At 32.8% G+C, this 21,979-nt stretch overlaps 1 long non-coding RNA gene across 2 annotated transcripts; it reads left to right on the top strand.

The window, feature by feature from the left end:
• The first annotated feature begins 7,960 nt into the window (after positions 1–7,960).
• Positions 7,961–11,766, top strand: LOC114186902 (uncharacterized). Of its 2 annotated transcripts, XR_003605169.2 has the most exons (3): positions 8,057–8,621; positions 9,621–10,910; positions 11,464–11,766. It is a non-coding gene; the product is annotated as an uncharacterized LOC114186902 (long non-coding RNA). The 2 variants fall into 2 exon arrangements; XR_014995641.1 differs by having other exon boundaries at positions 7,961–8,621; positions 9,621–11,766.
• The last annotated feature ends 10,213 nt before the right edge of the window (positions 11,767–21,979 follow it).

The following is a 21,979-nucleotide window of genomic DNA, read 5'->3' as shown; positions in this document are numbered from 1 at the left end:
ATGTTCTTCATAAAAGATTAATAATGGAAAATTCAGTTTTATAATTATCTTCAATGGTGCATGAATCATCCACCAACTACAATTGACTATAATTTTCTGACTGAAATTGATCTTCTTATGATGGTATTTCATTTTTATCTATAACAATATATAAAAAGGATTTCCTCTTTTGTATTCACATTTTATATACTAATTCTACTCTTTATAATCTAATTATTTATTAAATTTTTTAAAATTAATGGTTATTTTTACCTATTTTTTATAAAACTGTTTATCTTTTTTTTTATTTATCAACCATTAATTTCTCTATTCATTTCACTTTATTTTTATATATTAACTTAATAGTATATTTTATATATATATGCGCTAGTATTTATTAAAGGAGTTCCCACGTATAAGAGAAGGATAGAGGATGAACAGAACAAATATAAATTTAGAATGTGTACGTCTATTGGTTGTTTTCATTTGTTTTTAATGGTCAAACTGCTATTTTGTTTTCTAATATATGTTTTTATAATTTTAAACATTTCTTCAGAAAATGTTGTTGAAAATAAAATTTTAACAATGATTTAGAAAAATAGGAAATAAACTGAAAATAATATGATAAATTAATTTTAAGTATGACCAATATTATTTTATTTTTTGTTGATCTTATTATTTTTCGAAAGTGGTTGTAAAGAAAACTATCCAAATAGTTCGTTCCCAGGAGGTTTTGTCTCTACGACAAAGTTTGCTTCTTATAGTCAAAAATCAAACTCGCGTAGAAAAAAAACAACAATCTATAAGTATGTTAAAATTTGAGTTTGGATATAATGATTGTTGGAACCAAGAATACAAAATTAACACACAACTTAGGCATAGATACAAAAAGTATGCTCATGGTGAACATTGAATACCATTAAAATGAATGAAACAATTATACAAAACAATTATCACAAAACAATTTATACTCTGTTTGAATGACATTTTAAGATTAATTGTTTTCGGTGCTTGATTCGAGCCATACAAGGCTTTTCTTAGTTTCAAAACCATTTTTTGTTCCCTTTGCTTACAAATCCAAGGGGCTAAGTAATGAAGATTTCTTCATCAAATGTTTCGTTAAGGAAAGCTAATTTAACATCCAACTACCACAAATCCCATTTCTTCCAATTGGCCAAGGCTAACAATCAATCATATAGTGTCCAGTATGGCTATTGAAGCAAACACCATAGACCCTCTCTCAACATAAACCCTTTAGCCACCAATCTCACCTTATGCTTTGCAATTCAGCCATCTAACTTGAGTGTAGTTTTAAAGACCTATTTAACCTCAATGGAAATCTTGTTCGTTAAGAAAATCTACCATTTGACTTTTCACAATGTTCTCAAACTCATCTTCCATTGCTAACCTCCATATTTTATTAGAGATTGATTCATCAAAACTCACTCTCAGGTTAAACATTTACCATAAGTGCTAAGTGCTGGACAAGATCACCATCCACAGATTCAACACTGTTAGAATAAATTTAATTATCTTCGAGACTTGAGGGAAATCTTTTGTGTATTGTAGGTCTGCTGCTTACTACATTTATTGTTTGTTGAATAAGTCACTACAGGGTGGCTTTCCTCCCAATTAAACTCCATTCCTGAAGTTGTGTTTTCCAAGAATTAGGGTGTGTTTGAAAACACTTTGAGAGAATTGATTCTATTTGATGTTGGAAAATCAATTTTGGTTGATGGAGAAGTTAGAAAGAATTGTTTCTCTTTGTTGTGAATTTTCCATCTACAATTGATTTTTGAAATTGATTTTGGGTGTTTCCAAAGTGAAACCAAACATGTACTTAGACGTCAAAGTGAACGTCTCTACTGAAAAACACTTTGTTTACTGCCTAGGACACTGATTCAATTAACAAAATGAACTAATAATCTTTAAGTTTTTGATGGAAGGCTTAATATTAGGGATAATGATACAATGCCTTGGTTTTTTGACCCCAATTTTACCTGCCTACGTGGCATGGGTTATTTTAATGTTTTGTTAAATATGAAAAGAGAACTGACGCGTGCAGTTAAGAATGGTTTGTAGGTCACTCGCTCGCACAGGAAAACTGAGAAAAAACAAGTGAAGACTGCAGTTTTGGGAAAACAAAGAGTGCGGTTTTGGGAGAGGAAAACAGAGGTGGGCTTTGTCGCTATTGCAGCTTCCTCCACAATCGCTGGTAATCACTGCTATAGCTTCCTCCACAATTGCAAGCCCTAATTTTGGTGTTGTTCTTCTCCAAATCAAAGGCCAATTTGGTATGTTTTACTTCCCCGATTGCAATCCCGTATTTTTGTGTTGTTCTTCCCCAAATGAAACCCTATTGTCGTATGTTCTTATTCTCTGATTGAAATGCCAATTTTATGTGTTGTTGTTCCCCAAATCGATGCTCTCTAAATCCTAAATGTTGTTGTGGACTGTTAATTCGGAATGTGAACAGGTTTGTGTAAGCAAAAATGCTTTGAATGTGGGAATGCTTTTGAAGAAGACGCGTTTCGACAGTTAAGCTTGGGTGGGTACAAAATGCGAACTATAGTTGTGTTGTTGGATGTTAGAAAGTGAGTTTGTTGGTTTCAACATTTAGTCTTGGGTGGGTACAAAAAGCAAACTGAATTTGTGTTGTTGGATGTTAAAAAGTTAGTTTGTTGGTTTTTGACTATGTTGTGTGTAATTTTATTGATCTGTGCCGAATTCGTTTAAATTAAATTTGGTTAATGCATTTCATAATTTTAGGTCAGTTAACATGAGTGACGTTAGTGAAGGTTCCGAAGGTAGTGAAGGTTGTGAAGTTGGAGATTGTAGTGATATAAGTCAAGTATTTTAGTTTTTGTTGCTTTGTTAATTTATATTTCAATAGAATAAGTTTAACCTATGGTTTTTAATATGAATATTTGCAGATTAATTTCAGGCATTCTTGTAGAGCATAAAATATTGGTTTGTTAAACAAAAAGTTAAGTGTCGAGAAAAAATAATGTATTCAAGGAAAACGTCACTGAGTTTCATGACATAATCTTTTGTGTGAGGTTGACCAAATATCAAAGTCGAGGGTCTCATCTGGTATATGTCATTTTCAAGTTTTCTATTTTCACCGAAATTTTTTTTATGTTTTTTGCCAATTAGGACCTTAACACCAAATTTGCTACCTTGATCAAGAGATATCAATCAGGTTGTTCTTAGTGGTCCTAATAATGTTGTAGTATGCAAACTTCTAATTTCATATTCACCCCACTCCACCAAGATTGGGAAGGGTTGGAAGTAATTCTGCAATGAACATCAATTGAAAGAAGGAGATCGTGTGCTCTTTCAAGTGGATCACGCTGATGCCGATGAATTCATTACAGTCTTTGTCAACAAATGTTTGTGTGACGAGTAACTATGATGTTCAAACAATTAGATGTGATGTTATGTATGTTAAAGTTTGTCGTTAAATCTGATATTTGTGTTTTGTGGTAAATGAGGTCCTACTTTAATTATAAACAACTACATTGATCTTTTAAATTATATGTATTCCTCGTGGTATTAGAATGAATTGTAATATTGTAAATGAATAAATGTCTTTTTCAAGTGTAGATTTGGTACGAGCAGTACTGGAACTGGTTTTCATATGTCTTTTTACATAAAACCTGGTTTGGACACAATGCAAAACACATCCATATAATTCTATCAACGTGTGAATCATCAATAAACAACTAAAAGAAGTAAGTAGAATTGAAGATAGAAAAAATAACCAAGATTTGTGGTACTAGAATGAACTGTACTTTTCTACTTGAATAAGTATCTTTTTCAAGTCTAGATTTGGTACGAGCAGTACTGGAATTGGTTTTCAAATGTCTTTTTACATAAGAAATGGTTTAGACACAATGCAAAACACATCCAAATAATTCTATCAACGTGAATCATCATTAAACAACTCAAAGGAGTAAGTAAAAATGAAGATAAAAAAAATAACCATAATTTGTGGTACTAGAATGAATTGTACTTTTCGTCTTGAATAAGTGTCTTTTTCAAGTCTAGATTTGGTACGAGCAGTACTGGAACTGTTTTTCAAATGTCTTTTTACATAAAAACTAGTTTGGACACAATGCAAAACACATCCAAATAATTCCATCAACGTGAATCACCAGTAAACAACTCAAATAAATAAGTAGAAATGAAGATAGAAAAAATAACCAACATTTGTGGTTTTAGAATGAACTGTATTTTTCTGCTTGAATAAGTGTCTTTTTCAAGTGTAGATTTGGTACGAGCAGTACTGGAACTGGTTTTCAAATGTCTTTTTACATAAAAACTGGTTTGGACACAATGCAAAACACATCCAAATAATTCCATCAACGTGTGAATCATCAATAAACAACTCAAAGAAGTAAGTAGAATTGAAGATAGAAAAAATAACCAACATTTGTGGTTTTAGAATGAACTGTATTTTTCTGCTTGAATAAGTATCTTTTTCAAGTCTAGATTAGGTACGAGCAGTACTGGAATTAGTTTTCAAATGTCTTTTTACATAAGAAATGGTTTGGACACAATGCAAAATACATCCAAATAATTCCATCAACGTGAATCATCAGTAAACAACTCAAAGAAATAAGTAGAAATGAAGATAGAAAAAATAACCAACATTTGTGGTTTTAGAATGAACTGTATTTTTCTGCTTGAATAAGTGTCTTTTTCAAGTGTAGATTTGGTACGAGCAGTATTGGAACTGGTTTTCAAATGTCTTTTTACATAAAAAATGGTTCGGACACAATGCAAAACACATCCATATAATTCCATCAACGTGTGAATCATCAATAAATAACTCAAAGAAGTAAGTAGAATTGAAGATAGAAAAAATAACCAAGATTTGTGGTACTAGAATGAACTGTACTTTTCTGCTTGAATAAATATCTTTTTCAAGTTTAGATTTGGTACGAGCAGTACTGAAATTGGTTTTCAAATGTCTTTTTACATAAGAAATGGTTTAGACACAATGCAAAACACATCCAAATAATTCTATCAACGTAAATCATCATTAAACAACTCAAAGGAGTAAGTAAAAATGAAGATAAAAAAAATAACCAACATTTGTGGTACTAGAATGAATTGTACTTTTCGTCTTGAATAAGTGTCTTTTTCAAGTCTAGATTTGGTACGAGCAACACTTGAACTGTTTTTCAAATGTCTTTTTACATAAAAACTAGTTTGGACACAATGCAAAACACATTTAAATAATTCCATCAACGTGAATCATCAATAAACAACTCAAACAAATAAGTAGAAATGAAGATAGAAAAAAATAACCAACATTTGTGGTTTTAGAATGAACTTTACTTTTCTGCTTGAATAAGTGTCTTTTTCAAGTCTAGATTTGGTACGAGCAGTACTGAAACTGGTTTTCAAATGTCTTTTTACATTAAAACTGGTTTGGACACAATGCAAAACACATCCAAATAATTCCATCAACGACCATTGATCAGTAAACTTCTCTCAATGAATGAACTAAAATTTAATTCAACCAAAAATTAACATTTGTCTTCCTAAAATTAAGTATATTGTTCACCTTGTATAAATGTCTTTTTGAAGTGTACATATAGTACAAAGAATACTGCAACTCCCTTTGAGGTCTGTTTTCACAACAAATTTCGTTTGCCATCAATGGTATTCACATTCAAATGGTTGGATTATCATCAAATCATCAATAAACCTGTCAATGTACAAACTACATATTTACTCCAACAAATGATTCAACAATATATATTATTGTGCCTATATAAGTACCTTTTTCAATGACACTTTTAGTTCAAACACTGCAAAACAGATTACAAGTCAAATAACAGTTTCCAATCAAATTCAAATGTATTAATATGGCATATAAATTACTGTGTAAGTATCAATTTCTATTTCATCCAAGTTTTCGAACAAAATATACAATAAGTACATTCATTTCTTGCATCTACTTCATTCTAACTATACATATCTACAATTATCTACATCCCATTTCTAAAAAAGCTTGTTATTGTATTCCATCAAAGGTATGCCCAAATTCATAACCTTAGTCTCCAAAACAATACAGTCACAAAATTATGTTGTATGCAAAACTACAAACTTCTACATTTACAACAGCTATTTCTTCATGAACAGATCATAGTATTGAATAACGTCATCGCGGTGGACATTATCTTCATGTAAAACCCAATCACAAACGAATTTCTGCCTAATTAATTGCAGCTCTTCCTAAAAAGAACAACATGATAATGTTACCAAATGTAATCTTCAAAGAAAGACTAAAAACAAAAAAAAAACATATTATATAGGTAAGAACTATTGTGAGCATGTGGTCTGCTACAAGCATTAGTTGGTCTCTAATTAGGAGAAGGGGGTGGGGATAAGAACTGCATGCAAGTGCTTTAAGGGTTGCATTCCAATTATTGATATTTGAATTTGGCCTTGTATTTATTTTCAAACTCATTGCAAAGCTTTCACTACTGTTTTCCTTCCACTGGACCATTTATACCTACTACAATTATCAATTCTCATGGCAGAATATGTTAAACTGTTTAAATATCCTTTCCCACACAATGTTCAACCACAAATCAAGAAAGTAGAAGCAACGAAGTAAAAAAATACCCACATTAAACCATATACACAATGTTCAACCACATTCACAAATTACTGTCAAAAATTCAACAATGACTTCAAGTGCACAAAACTCATTCAATTATGGAATCAAAACCATACATTCACCTACATTCAACCAATAACCATTTCGGAACTAACCGCCTTCAAACAGGGGTTTTTGACGATAACCTACCGGGCAAAGATTCCTTGTGTGAATGGCCTTCAATAAACCAAGAACTACGCCACTAAGACTGCGGCCAAGAAATGCGCCCAACGGTACCCACCAATTTTCGGTGAACCAACCACGTCCAACAACCCAAACTACTCTTGAGAAGTCCGCTCTCCGCTTCGACTACTACCCACACCAAATATCAACAACAACCTTTCTGGAAGAAGAGGCTTTTGGGGAAGAAAAAGCTCTTGGGGAAGAAAAAGCTCTGTGTTTGTGTAAGCTTTTGGAAGAAGAATGTTACGGAAGAAGAAGAACGAGGGAAAATCGAACCAACTCAGTTTATTTTTTTAAAATGTTTCCCCAATTTCACGCACGTGCACACCACACAAAAAAACCTGGGACACTGCCTCCAATTACAGTAACACTTTAAAAAATATTAAATAACTCATGCCATGTAGGCGAGTAAAATTGGGGTCAAAAAACTGAGGCATTGTATCATTATCCTAATATTAGACCATGTTAGAAGTGGAGTTAAAGTCTAACTCAATCATTTAAAACCAGCTTATAAGGTGAGCTTTGGACCTCACCTATATATTATGAGATTACCTTATCTTTAGTTGATGTGGGACTTTCAACACAATTTGTTTTTTAACTCAACCCCACACAACTAGTTTGTAAGGTGAGGTTTGCACTTCACTTATATGTTATATGTTATGTATTTGATTGTCATTTTTACCCAATATACAAATAGAGGAGGATTTTTTTTTTATTAAAAAATTGATAATTAAAAAACCAAAAATCAGAAGAAGTACAATAATACGTTTCATTATCCAATACGAGAATGTAATTAATCTTTCACTGTCCGTTGGATTAATCAAAAGTTCTCTTCCCATTATAGTATATTATATGTATAAAATATTTGTTTCGTGTATTTCATATGTAACTTATATTTTTGTCTTTGCTAAATAAAGTTATAGCTTTTAATTATTTACTATTTAATTCTTTTAACTGTTATCCATTTATAAAAGCTCACATTTCTTGTTTTTAACTCAAATTATTAACAATAACTTCTAAACAATATTAACTTTAAAATTTAAATCGGTACAATGGACAATAAATTACGTGGAGAGTGAAAGATTAATTACATTGTCACTGAGGAAATGTATTGTGGTACTTCTTCTTTTTCTTTTATACTTGTCATTTTTAAAATATTAGAACACATTTTATACATGGAAGTAGGAAAATCCAAGAGATGTCACACATAACTTAAAATTGGGAAATGATATAATAACTACTCAAATTTGACTTTTTTTTAGTCCCTGACGTGGCTTTTTAATTTCTAATTTATTTTTCTTTTGAAACAATCCAAACTCAGTCTGTTGTCCAGCCTCTTCCCATGATGCAGCGGAGCAAGTCGGCAGCGAAGAAGGGCTTCAAGTTCCGAAAGTTCCTCGATGCCTTCTTCATTGACCGTAACTTCTTCCTAGCCATTTGCCTCATACTCCCCAACCTCGATCGCGGGCGCGACTCTTACGGCCTCAAGGGGTCTGTCCTCCCCACCTCCCTCATCGACGCCCTCGGCATCTCCCGTTACTCCCCCCATGCCCTCTAACTCATCAATTGGCGTAAAGGTGGCACCGCCACCAGCGCTATAGTTAGAAATTTTGCCCTTCTCGTCGTTGAGGTTAGTGCACGACATCGTTTTGTCTGTTTTAGGGTTCTGCTATGCTGTGAGGAGGTGAAAAGTGAAATGTTGTTGGTTTTGACCCAAGTGCTGCACAACAGGCAAGGGACCGCTTCAGGAGGGTTGACGATAAGGGATTTGAGGTGAAAACAGGTTTGTTTGTTGTTGTTTACATTGAAGTTTCGCACGTGATTATTGTATGTAGCATTCGTAGGTGCTATGCGAGGTTGTATAAGTTCTGATAGTGGGAAAATTTTGAGAAAAAAATTGAATGAACTTTGAGACAAATGCACAAGAAATGAAGTGGATTATCATGATAATCCTAAAAGGAGTTTTTCATTTATACCAGTACATAAATTGATTTAATATCCTAAAATTAGCTTTGAGCCTGTAATTGAATTTTGTTGCAAATATATAAAGTTTGGAATTAGTGAAAAAAACATTTTTCATGAGTTCCATCCTGATGCAGAAGACTAATTTTACTTGTGACTTAAAATTAGTTTGTAAAAAGCTAAGGGATTGGAATCAACGACATAAGCAGCATGTTAGTTGTGATTTAAAAAAATAATTTAAAATTTGCATAGTCTTCAATGATGGTAATTAATCTCTTCATTATTCTTTGAACTTGGGGCTTTAAATGTACTTGATACATGTTATGATAATTCTTGGTGAGAAATTAAGTGATGAGGAGGTGGAGCGGATGATTAATGAAGTACATTCTAAGCATACAGTGACTTTTTTTATTTCAATTTTAATTTTATAAGTATCTGCAATAGTTTTTTAGTAGTTGAAATTGATATTTTATAGTTACTGTTTCTAGTTAATTCTAATGGTATTAATCCTGTTTCAGTTTTAAATACTCATTTTAGTAGTCTTCTAGAGTAGTTTATCAAGTGGCATAAAGGAAAATTTTAAATTTCTGCATAAGTTTTAGTAGTTATTTTTATTTCCATTAATCTTTTGCTATTTTTAAGTTTGCATGAATTAGTAGATAGTTTGTCATAGTTGTTTTAAGCCTATGTAGTTTTAAGTTCTGTTTTTACTGGTTTTAGCTAGTCTCTTAGGTTCATAGGTCATATTTTAGATTTCATGCTTTCTTAAATAGATAGAAGTAAAATTATGTACTAAGCTTCTTTTTGTTCTTCTTTGAAGTTGGCTACATGTTATGTGATGAGTCCATCTTCAAGAGTAAGGAAGCCAAGGAGAAGCCATGCAGAATTGAGAAGCTTCCATGGAGAAGAATGAAGGTGCGGAAGTTAGAAGATGAGAGGAGAAGTGGTGTGGCAATGGTGTTTGGAGAAGCTCTCAAGTGAGGTTGGGCTAACACTCAAGGAAGGGGGCTAGAGGAAACCAAGAAGGAGAACTCTAGCCTAAGTTGATTCACAAAAAGAGAGGAGTCTGGAGTCATCTTAATAGAGTTTCTCTACTATATTCATGAATGAAAATACAAGGGTCCTAAGCTCTCTATTTATAGTAGAAAAGGAGAGCTAAGTGGTTTAGAAAAATGGAGGGATAAAGAATCTAGAATGTGGTATTTGGAGCCAAAAAGAGAGCATGAGGCAAGTGTGACTTGCCACCTAAGCAAGTCACAAGGGACTTGCTTCTAGGCACATAAGAGAAGCTTGGTGACCAAGCTTGGAGCAAGAAGGATCTAGATCCTCTCACAAATGCGCTCTCTCTCTTTGTTGGGCCAATTTCAAGCCCAACTCTTCTTTGGTCCAATTCTCTTCAAAGCCCAAAAACCCTCCAAGGCCCAGTACATGGCCCAAACAAAAACCCTATTCTACAAAGCTCAAAATACAAGGCCCAAAAATAAACCTTATTCTAATATTTACAAACAAAGAGTTTTAGGCTAGGTCTTCACATCTTCCTTGGCCCATGTAAAGTTCATCTTGGGCCTTGTATGTGCATTGGAGGCCCATTTCTCTTGTATCCTCCTAACCATTGCTCTTATTGTGGGTCCCTTGCTTAGAGGCATCTCATCATCCCCTCCCTCTTGAGAAGGATTTGTCCTCAAATCTGAAATTTCTGCCTCATCATCTGTACCACTCAAATATTGGGCTGATTCTCTTTGCACGTCCAACTAGCTTAAGCATGCTGGTGGATACAATGAATCCACACTAAGAACATTAGTAGGCTGTTGGCAGATATTGTAGTCTAGGCCCAAATACACTACATAATAAAGCCTATTTATTAGACTGAAATTAAATCATTCAAAAATATGTATTTATTTAATGACAAAGAAAAAACTAAATTGGTCAGGCCATTGGCCCAAGCTGAAAAGCCCTGTAAGGTGATATTCATCATTATGTGATTTCTCATACTTAAGATCGTTGCATGAAAATTTGATTTCTCGTAATCTATTCAAGGAAGCGATGTCAAAGGATGTAATGGAGAAGATAATCTTCTCTTTCTCTAATTTGCATGAACCAATTTTCTACAGTAAGCAAATCATGCCACATTATATAGTTACTGTCATTTAATTTCTGTTAGACAAATTTAAATTCAGCATTCACATTTCTGTTTAGATATTTATTGTGAATATTGCTCATGCTGCCAAGGGCCTTACATTTCTTCACTAATGAAGTAGATGTAATATTCAAAACCTCAAAACTTCTAATGTCTTACTTGATTCTACAAGTGAAATAGTATTGATCATACAAGCTAGAGATAAGTTTATTAGTTAGTCCTGGGTTTCTAAAATTTGTTTTTGTGAATGACAAAGTTATAATCCAAAACTCCCTGATAATGGGTTGACAAAAAATGGACCAGAAGGTGACAAAAGTCATGTTTCTACAAGGGTGATGGGCACCTTTGGCTACGTTGCTCTTGATTATATTGCCACATGTATTAAGCTTTTCAAAAATGGGTGTGTTGTCTGAAAAATTACTTCATAAATAGTTTAAGGAAAAAATGATCCTTTATATTATAACCACCGACATTTTTCAATTGTGTTATAACCACTGACATTTTTTCAATTGTGTATATTGTAAAGGTCATCTAAGGACAAGGAGTGATTTATATAATTTTGGAGTTCTTTTAAGCTTGAGAGAAGAAGAACCTGCAATAGCAACAACATGATGAAGACTTTTGAGAGCAAGGAGAAGAAGAATAGCAAAATTTGTCACTATTTCAAGAATATCCAATTTTCCATGACTTTTATATGTATTATTAGTATTATTAATATATCTTGTTATCTCATCAAACACATATAAGAATAGAAACAAAAATACACTTTATTAACATTTTTTTAGTTAATATGTTTTTTGTGGAAATAGAAAATAATGTATTTTATCAATTAAACATGGATTCCTTTTAGTAAAAGTTAAAAATTAATAAATTTTATATATAAATTAATACGTAATTGGATAATCATGAAAAAATATTTATGTGTCAGCTTGGTAGACTTATACAAAAAGTCTTCTCCAATTCTTCACTTATTTATTCTTAGGCCATCAAATATGTTTGACAAGTTTTGTGTCATTTTTTTGGAACCAGTCAAGCTAGTTAATTAGTTTGGGTTCATAAATTGTTAATTGTAATTACATGGGTGGTCTATAACAAGTACATGTAAGTTGGTGTGTACAAAAAATATTAATTTTTGAAGTTTGGGTAAACTTGTACAAAATATCATCTCCAACTCCTCACTTATTTGCAGTTGGGTCACCATATATGTTTGACAGGTTTTGTATAGAAAAATTAATTTTACAAGTTTTTGTAGACTTGTGTAAGAAGTTCTTTTCAACTCCTCACTTATTTGCACTTTGGTAACTAGATATGTTTGACAGGTTTTGTATCATTTTTTTAGGAGACCAATCAAACCAGTTAATTAGTTTGGGTTCATAACCAGTTTATTGTAATTACATTGATTGTCTATAACAAGTACATGTAAGCTGGTGTCTACAAAAAAGATTAAGTTTACAAATTTTGGTAGACTTGTACAAATTGTCCTTTTCAGCTCCTCACTTATTTGCACTTGGGTCACCATATATGTTTGATAGGTTTTGTGTCATTTTTATTGGATATCAGTCAAGCCAGTTAATTAGTTTGAGTTCATAAGTATTTAATTGTAATTACATTGGTGGTCCATAAGAAGTACATGTAAATTGGTGTTAAAGAAACAATTAATTTTACAAGTTTTGGTAGACTTGTACAAAAAGTCTTTTTCAACTCGTCATTTATTTGTACTTAAGTCACCATATACATTTTGACAGGTTTTGTGTCATTTTATTTGGAGACCAGTCAAACCAGTTAATTAGTTTGGATTCATAAGTAGTTAATTGTAATTACATTGTTGGTCTATAATAAGTACATGTAAGTTGATATGTACAAAAAAGATTAATTTTGCAACTTTTGTTAGACTTGTACAAAATGTCTTTCTCAGCTCCATACTTATTTGTACTTGGATCACCATATGTATTTGACAGGTTTTGTGTCATTTGTTTTGGAGACCATTTAAGCCAATTAATTACCATTAAGCTTCAACCAATAATAAGTTCAAGAGAACAAACGTTTTAGAAATATTTCTTTGCTAACACTATCCTCCCTAAAAAAGAAAAAACTGAAAATTGTTATAGAAAGAACATCCCATTTTCATTTTACAAACAACTAAAGATTCTAACCATAAATACTTGGCTTTGCAAATATGCATTCCAAGTACTGATTTAACATTTGACCATTAAAAACACCTGATTTACTTGAAAAATTAATGAAGCATTGGAACTTGGCATTTTAAAGCACAGACTGACATTATATTTCATAAATTTGGCAATATTTGTTGAATAGCTCGTTTCTGCTCCAAAGGCAAAGCTGGGAGTGCCCATTGTCCCCGAAAAATGAATAGTAGAGGAGTGGGTTAAACCAAGAAGAAGCACAGAGGCACCAAGAAGAAGAAAAAAAATCTAGGCTACATTTGAATCAACATCGTTCTCTCCTTTCCATGCTTGTGGGTTGGGAAGAATGAGGTGAATGGTTGGGAAGAAGTTACGGTCAAAATGCGTCAAGGAACTTACGAAAGTTGGAGCGCTTCTTCATTGCCAACTTGCTCCGTTGTATCCATATGAAGAGACTGCATAACAAGCTGAATTTGGATTGTTCCAAAAGAAAATAAAAATAAAAATTAAAAAGCCACGTCAAGGAGTAACAAAATAGTCAAATTTTAGTAGTCATTACATCATTTTTCCTTAAAATTATATTGAAAATAAAAAGAATAATTTTTATTCTAGTAACAATATTTAAACCACTATTATTTCACACATGGTTGATTTTCAATCGTCCAAGTTCCTTTCTTCCTTTTCAAGTTGTTACATATAGGAAGGGTGTGTAACTAATGGGAACCATTAATTAACTCGTAAGTTTTTGTAGGAAAATATAATATTGTGGTGTTAAGTTCAATTCTAATTGGATCTTTAGGATTTATTTCAATTGGATCATCATGTCCATTGCTTAAGGCGCACATTGATAAAGTCACTAGTGTAGGAAGGACTTTTGGCCGCGGTTATTTTTATCATTTTGTCTTAGTTCCAGAACCGAAACATATTAAGGCGAGATAAAAAAAGTCAACTTTTGACCTCGATTCTCAACCGAAGCAAAAACTCTATATTCTGCCTCGGTTCTACTAAGAATCGAAACCACATGGTTTAAAATTACACAATTATTTTTTAAATATGATTGCTTTTTTGGCTTCAGTTATGCATGAACAGAAGCCATATTTATTGACTATTTGGCCTCGACTGTGGTAAGAACTGAGGTCATATGTGTCTTTCTACTTCGATTGGTGTAACAATCGAGGCCATATGTAATATTTTTTCTAAATAAATTTTCTGTTTTGTTACTTCCCACATTTTTTAACCTATATATATTCAACAAAGATTAAAATATCTTTTTGGTCTCAATTTTCCTTAAGTTTTGTCAAATCAGTCCTAATTTTGTTTTTGTGCTCAAATAGATCCTAAATTTCGTCAATTTTGTTCAATTTGGTCCCTTGCGTTTAAATCATTAATGATAATGAACAGTGGCTACCATGTGTCACTTCATGATTTTTTGATTTTTTTATATATATATTTTTTACTTTTTGTTTAATTTTTTTAATCTTTTTTAAATGTTCACGTCTCAACCCAGCAACGTGTCACGTGTCAAAGTCAATGTTTTATATTCAATTTTGGTCCCTATATTTGTTATTTTTGTTCAATTTAGTCCAACTTTTTTTAAAATTGAGCAATTTTGTCCTTCTCGAAATTGGAACCAAATTTAATTTTTATATTAAAATTATAATGATGTTTTTGTTAAAATTCATATTTTATTAAATATTTTTGGTTTAAGGTTATAAAAATTAAATTTGATCTCATTTTCTAGAGGGACAAAATTGCTCAATTTCAAACAAAATTAGGACTAAACTAAACAAAAATAACTAATATAGGAACTAAATTGAATATAAAACGTTGACTTTGACACGTGGCATGTTATTGGGTTGACACATATACATTTAAAAAAATTAAAAAATTAAAAAAGTGAATACATTTTATCAAACCTAACACAATACATTTTATCAAACCCAACATCATCCACAATTCAACTACATCTAAAAGTCTTTTGTTAGAACAAGTGAATATCCTAAATACTATTGTACATTTGAATTATAAATTTTGCACAAGCTAGCCTACCAAACTTTATGGACTTCTCAGGAATTGGTATGCAAAATAAGACATTAACTTCAATTACTGTATAGAAAAACAATGTTGCAAAGTATTTGTTTCAATTCAAATATATATTACCATTTCCCAACTAATTGTAATACGAGCACGCACAACGGTTGTTTATTGCACTACAACGAAGTCTCTGCATCAACAAACATTGTCGCATACACATGTGCTTGTGCAAAAGTTTCTGCACCAACATCTCAGATCATGTCCTCCAAATTGTCTTCTTCCAGTCACTCTTCCAATCGTTCTTCCATGGTGGAATCGACAACATGTTCAGTTCGGGAAAGAGTTGGGAAGTCTATTAATTCGTCATGTCATGTCCATATTGTATAACTTCTGACGAAAATATCAAAATTAAGATGTTCCTTAACTTTAGTTGCATTCAACTTTCTCTCATTCAAACAGTTGACACAAAGGTATCTAAACTTCACCTCATCATCACTTCTACCGTCATTATGTAACGCAAATTATATAAATTCTTCTACTCTTTTCTCATACTTAACACCGATGTGTGGTGAATTAATCCAATATCGATCTATATGTATATATACTGAAATCGCGTGAACAATCTCAATAATCTTTGAATGAATGATCATGTCACTTTTTTATTCAAGGTGTGACCCTATACCATTCAAGAAGATTCACCTTTTTATTTTATTTTATTGGTACATATTAATTTTAAAAAACATATCTTAAATTTCACGAAATTTTACAAACATTTTGCATTGGTCTTCAGGTTACACGAAATGAAAGTGATTATCAACCACAAACAAATATGTACCCGAAGATCGATACAAAACATAGTTGACAAATATATATTTGAAACTAATACATATAAAATAATTGACCACATATATATAAAATAAAAGTAATACCCAACACACTACACAATCATAGGCTCATATTTGAAATAGAAACCGGGGAGTGTGAAAAGCAAATGACAATGGGAGGATGCAATGATACCCACGTTTTCACAGCCCACCACAATGCAGCAATACCATATAAAAAACACAACCACAAAAACACAAGAGATAATGAAAATAGCAGAAAAAAGGAAAACAAACAAAAACGTCAATAACACACTAAACAACAACCCAAATCGCAAAAATAATTACACACAACGCGAAAATAAAAAGGGGAAACGTGTAATTTTCCACATTTCCAACTAACCACCACATGTAAGGAGAACTTGGCGACGAGTAATAGTGGCTGGTAGAGAAGAACGAGGCGACATGATGGCTTGCCGAAACGGGAACAACGTTGGCATGAGAGGCAGAGAGAGAATGGAACAACTTTGAGGGACAAACAATGACTGGTATGGAAAGAGGGACCAACATGACAATGGTTGTGTGAAAGAAAGGAACATCAGAACAGTACGGTTGTGGAAGGAGTAGCGGTGGAACCCAAACCAACTTGGTGGTGCTTGGTGTGGAAAGAGGCATAAGAATGCAGCGTGGATGAAAAAACAGAGCAGCGAAGTAGGTGGCACGAGTTTGTAGAGAGAGAGAATGGAGTTGAAAGGAAGATGAAGAACAATGATTCGCAAATTTTGAAGCCTTATAAACTTTCTAGCTTTGGTTCAATTTTTAACTGAGGTAAAAATGACTTCTAGCTCGGGTTCCCCTGCCACCTGAGGCCAAATATCAAGCTCCTAGTGCAATTTTTGAAATATTACCTAACTTTTCGACTTCGGGTCAGAAAAATCGAAGCCTATAAGGATGTTTGGCACCAGTTGTAGAGTATCAGAAGCAAAAAACCCCAATCTTCTTCGGGTGTTAAAAGAATCAATGCTGAAAAGGTTGCAAAAATTGCAAAAATGCCACTGTGTCATTATATGTTTCGGTTTCGTGAAAACTAAAGCATATAACACGATGCAGAATGTCATAACTACACGAGTGGGTAAAGTATACTAATATCAACTGGAATTGAAGGGTTGTGATATTTTGTAACTAATCATTATTGATATGATTGTAGGTTTAATGGAGGCATAAAGATGGGGATATAATTGAAAAGATTTAAATAAGTAAGGATAGGTGAGAAGTTCAGTGGCTGGGAGAAGAACTTTTAGAAAAAGGCAGAACATTTTGAATGCTCTGGTTGATCAGTCCTTACCGTTTCAACTAGAACATATTGGTGCCCACGTGGGGTCTGCACTATGTAGTTTGAAAGCAAAGCACTAAGGAGAGGAGAGAAAGAGATAGAGATATAGAGAGAGAGAGAGAGAGAGAGAGAGAAAGAGAATGAAATGGTAGAGGAAACATCGTCTCACACCTCAGGTTAACTAAGGGCTATGATGGAGAACCTAATAAGACAAATAGATGATATTTGAGAAAAGGTGAAGGCCTCACATTGGCAACAAGAAGATTTAAAGCGAGAAAACAAAAAAACAAGAGGCCTATTAGAGGAGTCTTTGAGGAATCAAGAGCTTTACAAAAAGATGAATGAAGAAATGCAGGTGGCTTTGTAGAGGAATGTGTTAGCTGATGTTGAAGCAGACATAGACTTTCAGCCATTCGTTGAGAATATTCTGCAGGAACATATTCCCCCAATATGTTTTTCCAAAGATTAACACGTTCATAGGAAGATAGGACATATTAACACATATTAAAGTGTTTTGGGCCTACATGTTGAGATGCGGGGAATCTGATGCTGTAAGAAGCAAAATGTTTGCAAGCACCTTGTCGGAGAAGACATTGGATTGGTTCAACAACTTACCTAAGCATAACATAACCTCCTTCGATGTATTTTCCCAACTCTTCATAATCCATTTTGCTGCTAACAAACCTAAGGTTGTAAAGGTGTTTAATTTATTTGACATCAAACAAGAGAAGGATGAATCATTGGAGAAGTTTTTAAGGCATTTTTGTGAACTAATGATGCATATAGCCTAACCAAATGAAGGGATGTTTACCAATGCCTTCATAAAAGTCCTGTGAAAGGGGAATTTAGGAGAATCCTTAAAAGAGTGGAGGCCCGAAAACACGAGCAAAGTATGGATGAGGACATGATCATTTATAGAGGTGGAAAAGGTGATAACCTGGAAAGGGGAAGTTGAATGGAAGGAAGAAAGCATTACTATGCGTAAGCAAGGAGGACACGAGAAAATGTCGATGTTCAGGAGGCCTGCTTAGACCGATTAGGGACGACATGTGTTTCACTATGTAAACCACATGAGAAATGTGGAGAAGTAGGATAGGAGGGATGGGAGAGAAGACTTAAGGATGATTAATCGAGAATTAATGAGGGATGTATACGTAGCGAAACTACCGACCTTTCCCAAAAGATTAAATTTTCAAATGGGGGTCGATGGAGAAGCTTGATGCCATTTCCATCGAACAAATGGTCATTATACCGAAAGTTGCATAACTTTGTGAAGATAGATCAATAGACTTATGAAAGAAGGCCTTTTGGAAATGTTTCGCAAGCACGATAATCTCAAAGAGCAGAGAAGGCAATATGATGACCAAAAGGAAAAGCAGGAAGAACATGAATCGCGCGTTAAAGACGATTTACATGAAATAGTCGAAGGATTTGCTGGAGGAGGATGTAAAAGTAATGCAAGGAGGAGATACACACGATATGTTATAACCCTATCGATTGTTGGTCGAGAATATAATGTGATCATTACCTTTTCGGATGATAATTGTATTGGGGTAGTCCCCTATGCAGATGACCCGATTGTCATATTTGATAATTGACATTATCATGTTTTCTTTTATCTTTTATTCTTATTTTATTATTATTTTTAGATATTTTATGTTTTATTTAATAAAATTGGAAAATATAAGTATTTGGTTTACATATTTAATATTTTACAAATAAGTGGAAATATCAAATAAATTAAGAAGAATATCAACAAAATTGATTATCAATGTTATTAGCAAGAAGAGATATTAATAAAGTTGGTTACTCCAATAAAATATCAAATATAAAGCTACATGCCCATTCCAATTTGTAAAATCTATAAATAAGGGATTTGACAGATGTCAAAAATACACAACCCCCTAGGCACAAAAAAAAAACCCCTTTTGGAAAAAAAAAAACTCATTTGGGGGAAAGAAGGAAATATAAATAGTTTTGGTGAGAAGGACACTTGACCTAAAAGGAAAGAAGGTAGAGGCACATTCTGAAGGTTGGAGGCATTCATCTTCATCATTATTCTAGTATTTAGAATCTTAATGAGTAACTAACTCACTTATTTGTAGGGGTACATTGTAATTTATTCTTAACTCTTCTTGAATTCCATTATTCAATATAATTGTTATCAACCACTTTTTTATTCTATTTTTGTTTTAACTGCATGATAATTATTGATTACATATTTGTGGGTATCTAATCATTAGACACGATATTTGAACCTAGACTAGAAAACCAACTAATTGATTGTGCATCTAGACATAAAGTACATCATTGGTCATTCTTAACATCAAAATTTTGATCTGAATGTAAATGTATAATAAAAATTTCTAAACATAGTGTTTTTATTGTTCAAGTTTAGACTTGTCGATAAGACATTTTTGTTTGCTACAAAAGGTATGAATGCTAGATAAGGAATTAAAAGTATATTGTTTGGTGCTTTCGCTTTTAATTGAATCATGAAACTCAATCCTAGTGAATCCTTTATCATATATTGTTGCACACCATATGTTTGATAAAAATACAAAATGAATTTTATTTTTGTTCTTGTGAAATTTATTGTCTAATTGAGTTATGAATTGCAAGAGTTGTCAAGTGTTTCACAAGTCTCTTGGGAAACGATACTTGGACTTTTCACTTTATTACTTATGCGATTTGATACACTTGTCAATCCGGTAAAAATATCCATAATCATGTGAAGCGGAAGGATCCATCGTATGCTGGTTGATGAAGGTAGCTTTGTTGATGTTATGTTTTGGGAGGCCTTCATCAATCTAGGCATACCAATGGAAAGTTTGGAACCTTATGATGGGGACTTGGTATTAAAAAGTAGAAACCACATTGTATATTAAAAATTAGAAAACACAACACTTGCAGTGGTATTCACAACCAAAAGGTTAAGGCATTACTTCAAAAACTACAAGGTTGTAACTAAAACTGATTGGCCGAAAGATGAATATGGCAAGTAGGATGATGAAGTGGTTCATAGAGCTATTTGAATATGGCGTCATTTATGAAAGTAGAGGCCCAATTAAAGCCCAAGTTTTGGCTGATTTTGTGGCCGAACTAACCGTTCTGGTAGAGAAAGACGACACATGTTCTTGATGAAAAATCTCGGTGGATGAGGCCTCAAACTTGAAGAGTAGTGGTGCAAGAATAAAACTGGAAGGACTTAGTGGTGTCTTAGTTTAACATTCTTTTCATTTCTTTTTGAAAGCAAGCAATAATCAACTAGAATATGAAGCCCTAATAGTAGGGATGAAACTACTAGAAGAAATGGGTGTAAAGAACTTGCTAGTTAGAAATGATTCACAACTCATAACCAAGAAAGTAGAAGGAAAATTTCAACCTAAGAATCCACATATGGCCAGTTATCTTTGAAAGGTTAAAGAAATGACTAACAAATTTTCACATTTTTCTTTAACCCTAGGGACTAGAATGTCATGGCCGATCTATTATCCAAGTTAGCCAACACAAAACCATCGGGTTGTAATAGATCCTTCATTCAAGAGCATTTACCCACGCCCAATGTCATGTTGGATTCCATCCTCCAAATAATAGGTGAAGATCATTGGATGCAGGATCCATCGACTAGCTATTGCACGGAAAACAACCGCAAAATGCTAAGCAGGCAAAAACTATACGGAAATATGCATCATGATACATGGTGATGGAAGTAGTATTATATCGAAGAGGCTTCTCGTGACCTCTATTACGATGTGTGGATAAGCTGCAAGCTCAACATATTATGGGAGATGTCCATGCAAGATTATGTGGAAGTCATAATGGAGGCATAGCATTATGGTACAAAGTTTTAAGGGTTGGATTTTTTTTGGCCCACTATACGAGAGGACTGCATGTCGTTTGTAAAAAAATGTGAGTAATGCCATAAGCATGTAGATATTGTTATGGTCCCAACAGAACAAATTTATTCAGTTTTATTACCTTGGTCATTTTACCAATGGGTGTTGGATATTTTAGGATCCTTTTCTTTAGTCACAAGGCAATTGAAATTTATCTTAATTACAGTTGAGTATTTTATGAAGTGGATTGAGGCAGAGCTGTTAAAGAAATCCCGTTAAATAAGATATGCAATTTTTTATGGAAGCTCTTCCTCATGTACTATGGTCTTATCACTCAGAGTTTATATTTGAATAACTTATTTATATTTTTCTTCTTTTTGACAGTTTAAACTATAATAAAATAATAGAATATTACATAAATTATATTATCTTCCTCAAAAGTATCCATGTTGTGTTTGTGTGCCTACTCAACTTATGTTTTATAATAGTTATTTTGGGCTAACTTCTCTTTTTGGTCCAACATTTTTCTTTTGTAATGTTGCCAACAAACTCTTTGCATCTCGCATTATCTTTGAATTAGCGTCCACACAGGCGTTATCATGCTTGTGTACGCATTTTAATATGTTAATAGGTGATAATAGTGCAATATTATTAAGTTAATATATAAAATAAATTTATATTTATTAAAAATAAAGTGAAATGAATAGAGAAATTAATTGTTAATGAATAAAAAAAAGAAAAAAAGATAAACAGTTTTATAGAAAATAAGTAAAAATAACCATTAATTTTAAAAAAATTAATAAAAAATTATATTATAAAGGGTAAAATTGATATTATGAAATGTGAACACAAAAGAGAGAATCCTCATTAT

This window comes from Vigna unguiculata, chromosome 6 (assembly GCF_037176805.1).
Source record: "Vigna unguiculata cultivar grain cowpea cultivar isolate G323 ecotype 2 chromosome 6, ASM3717680v1, whole genome shotgun sequence".
NCBI lineage: Eukaryota > Viridiplantae > Streptophyta > Magnoliopsida > Fabales > Fabaceae > Vigna > Vigna unguiculata.
This window is presented reverse-complemented; position numbering and strand designations above follow the sequence as displayed.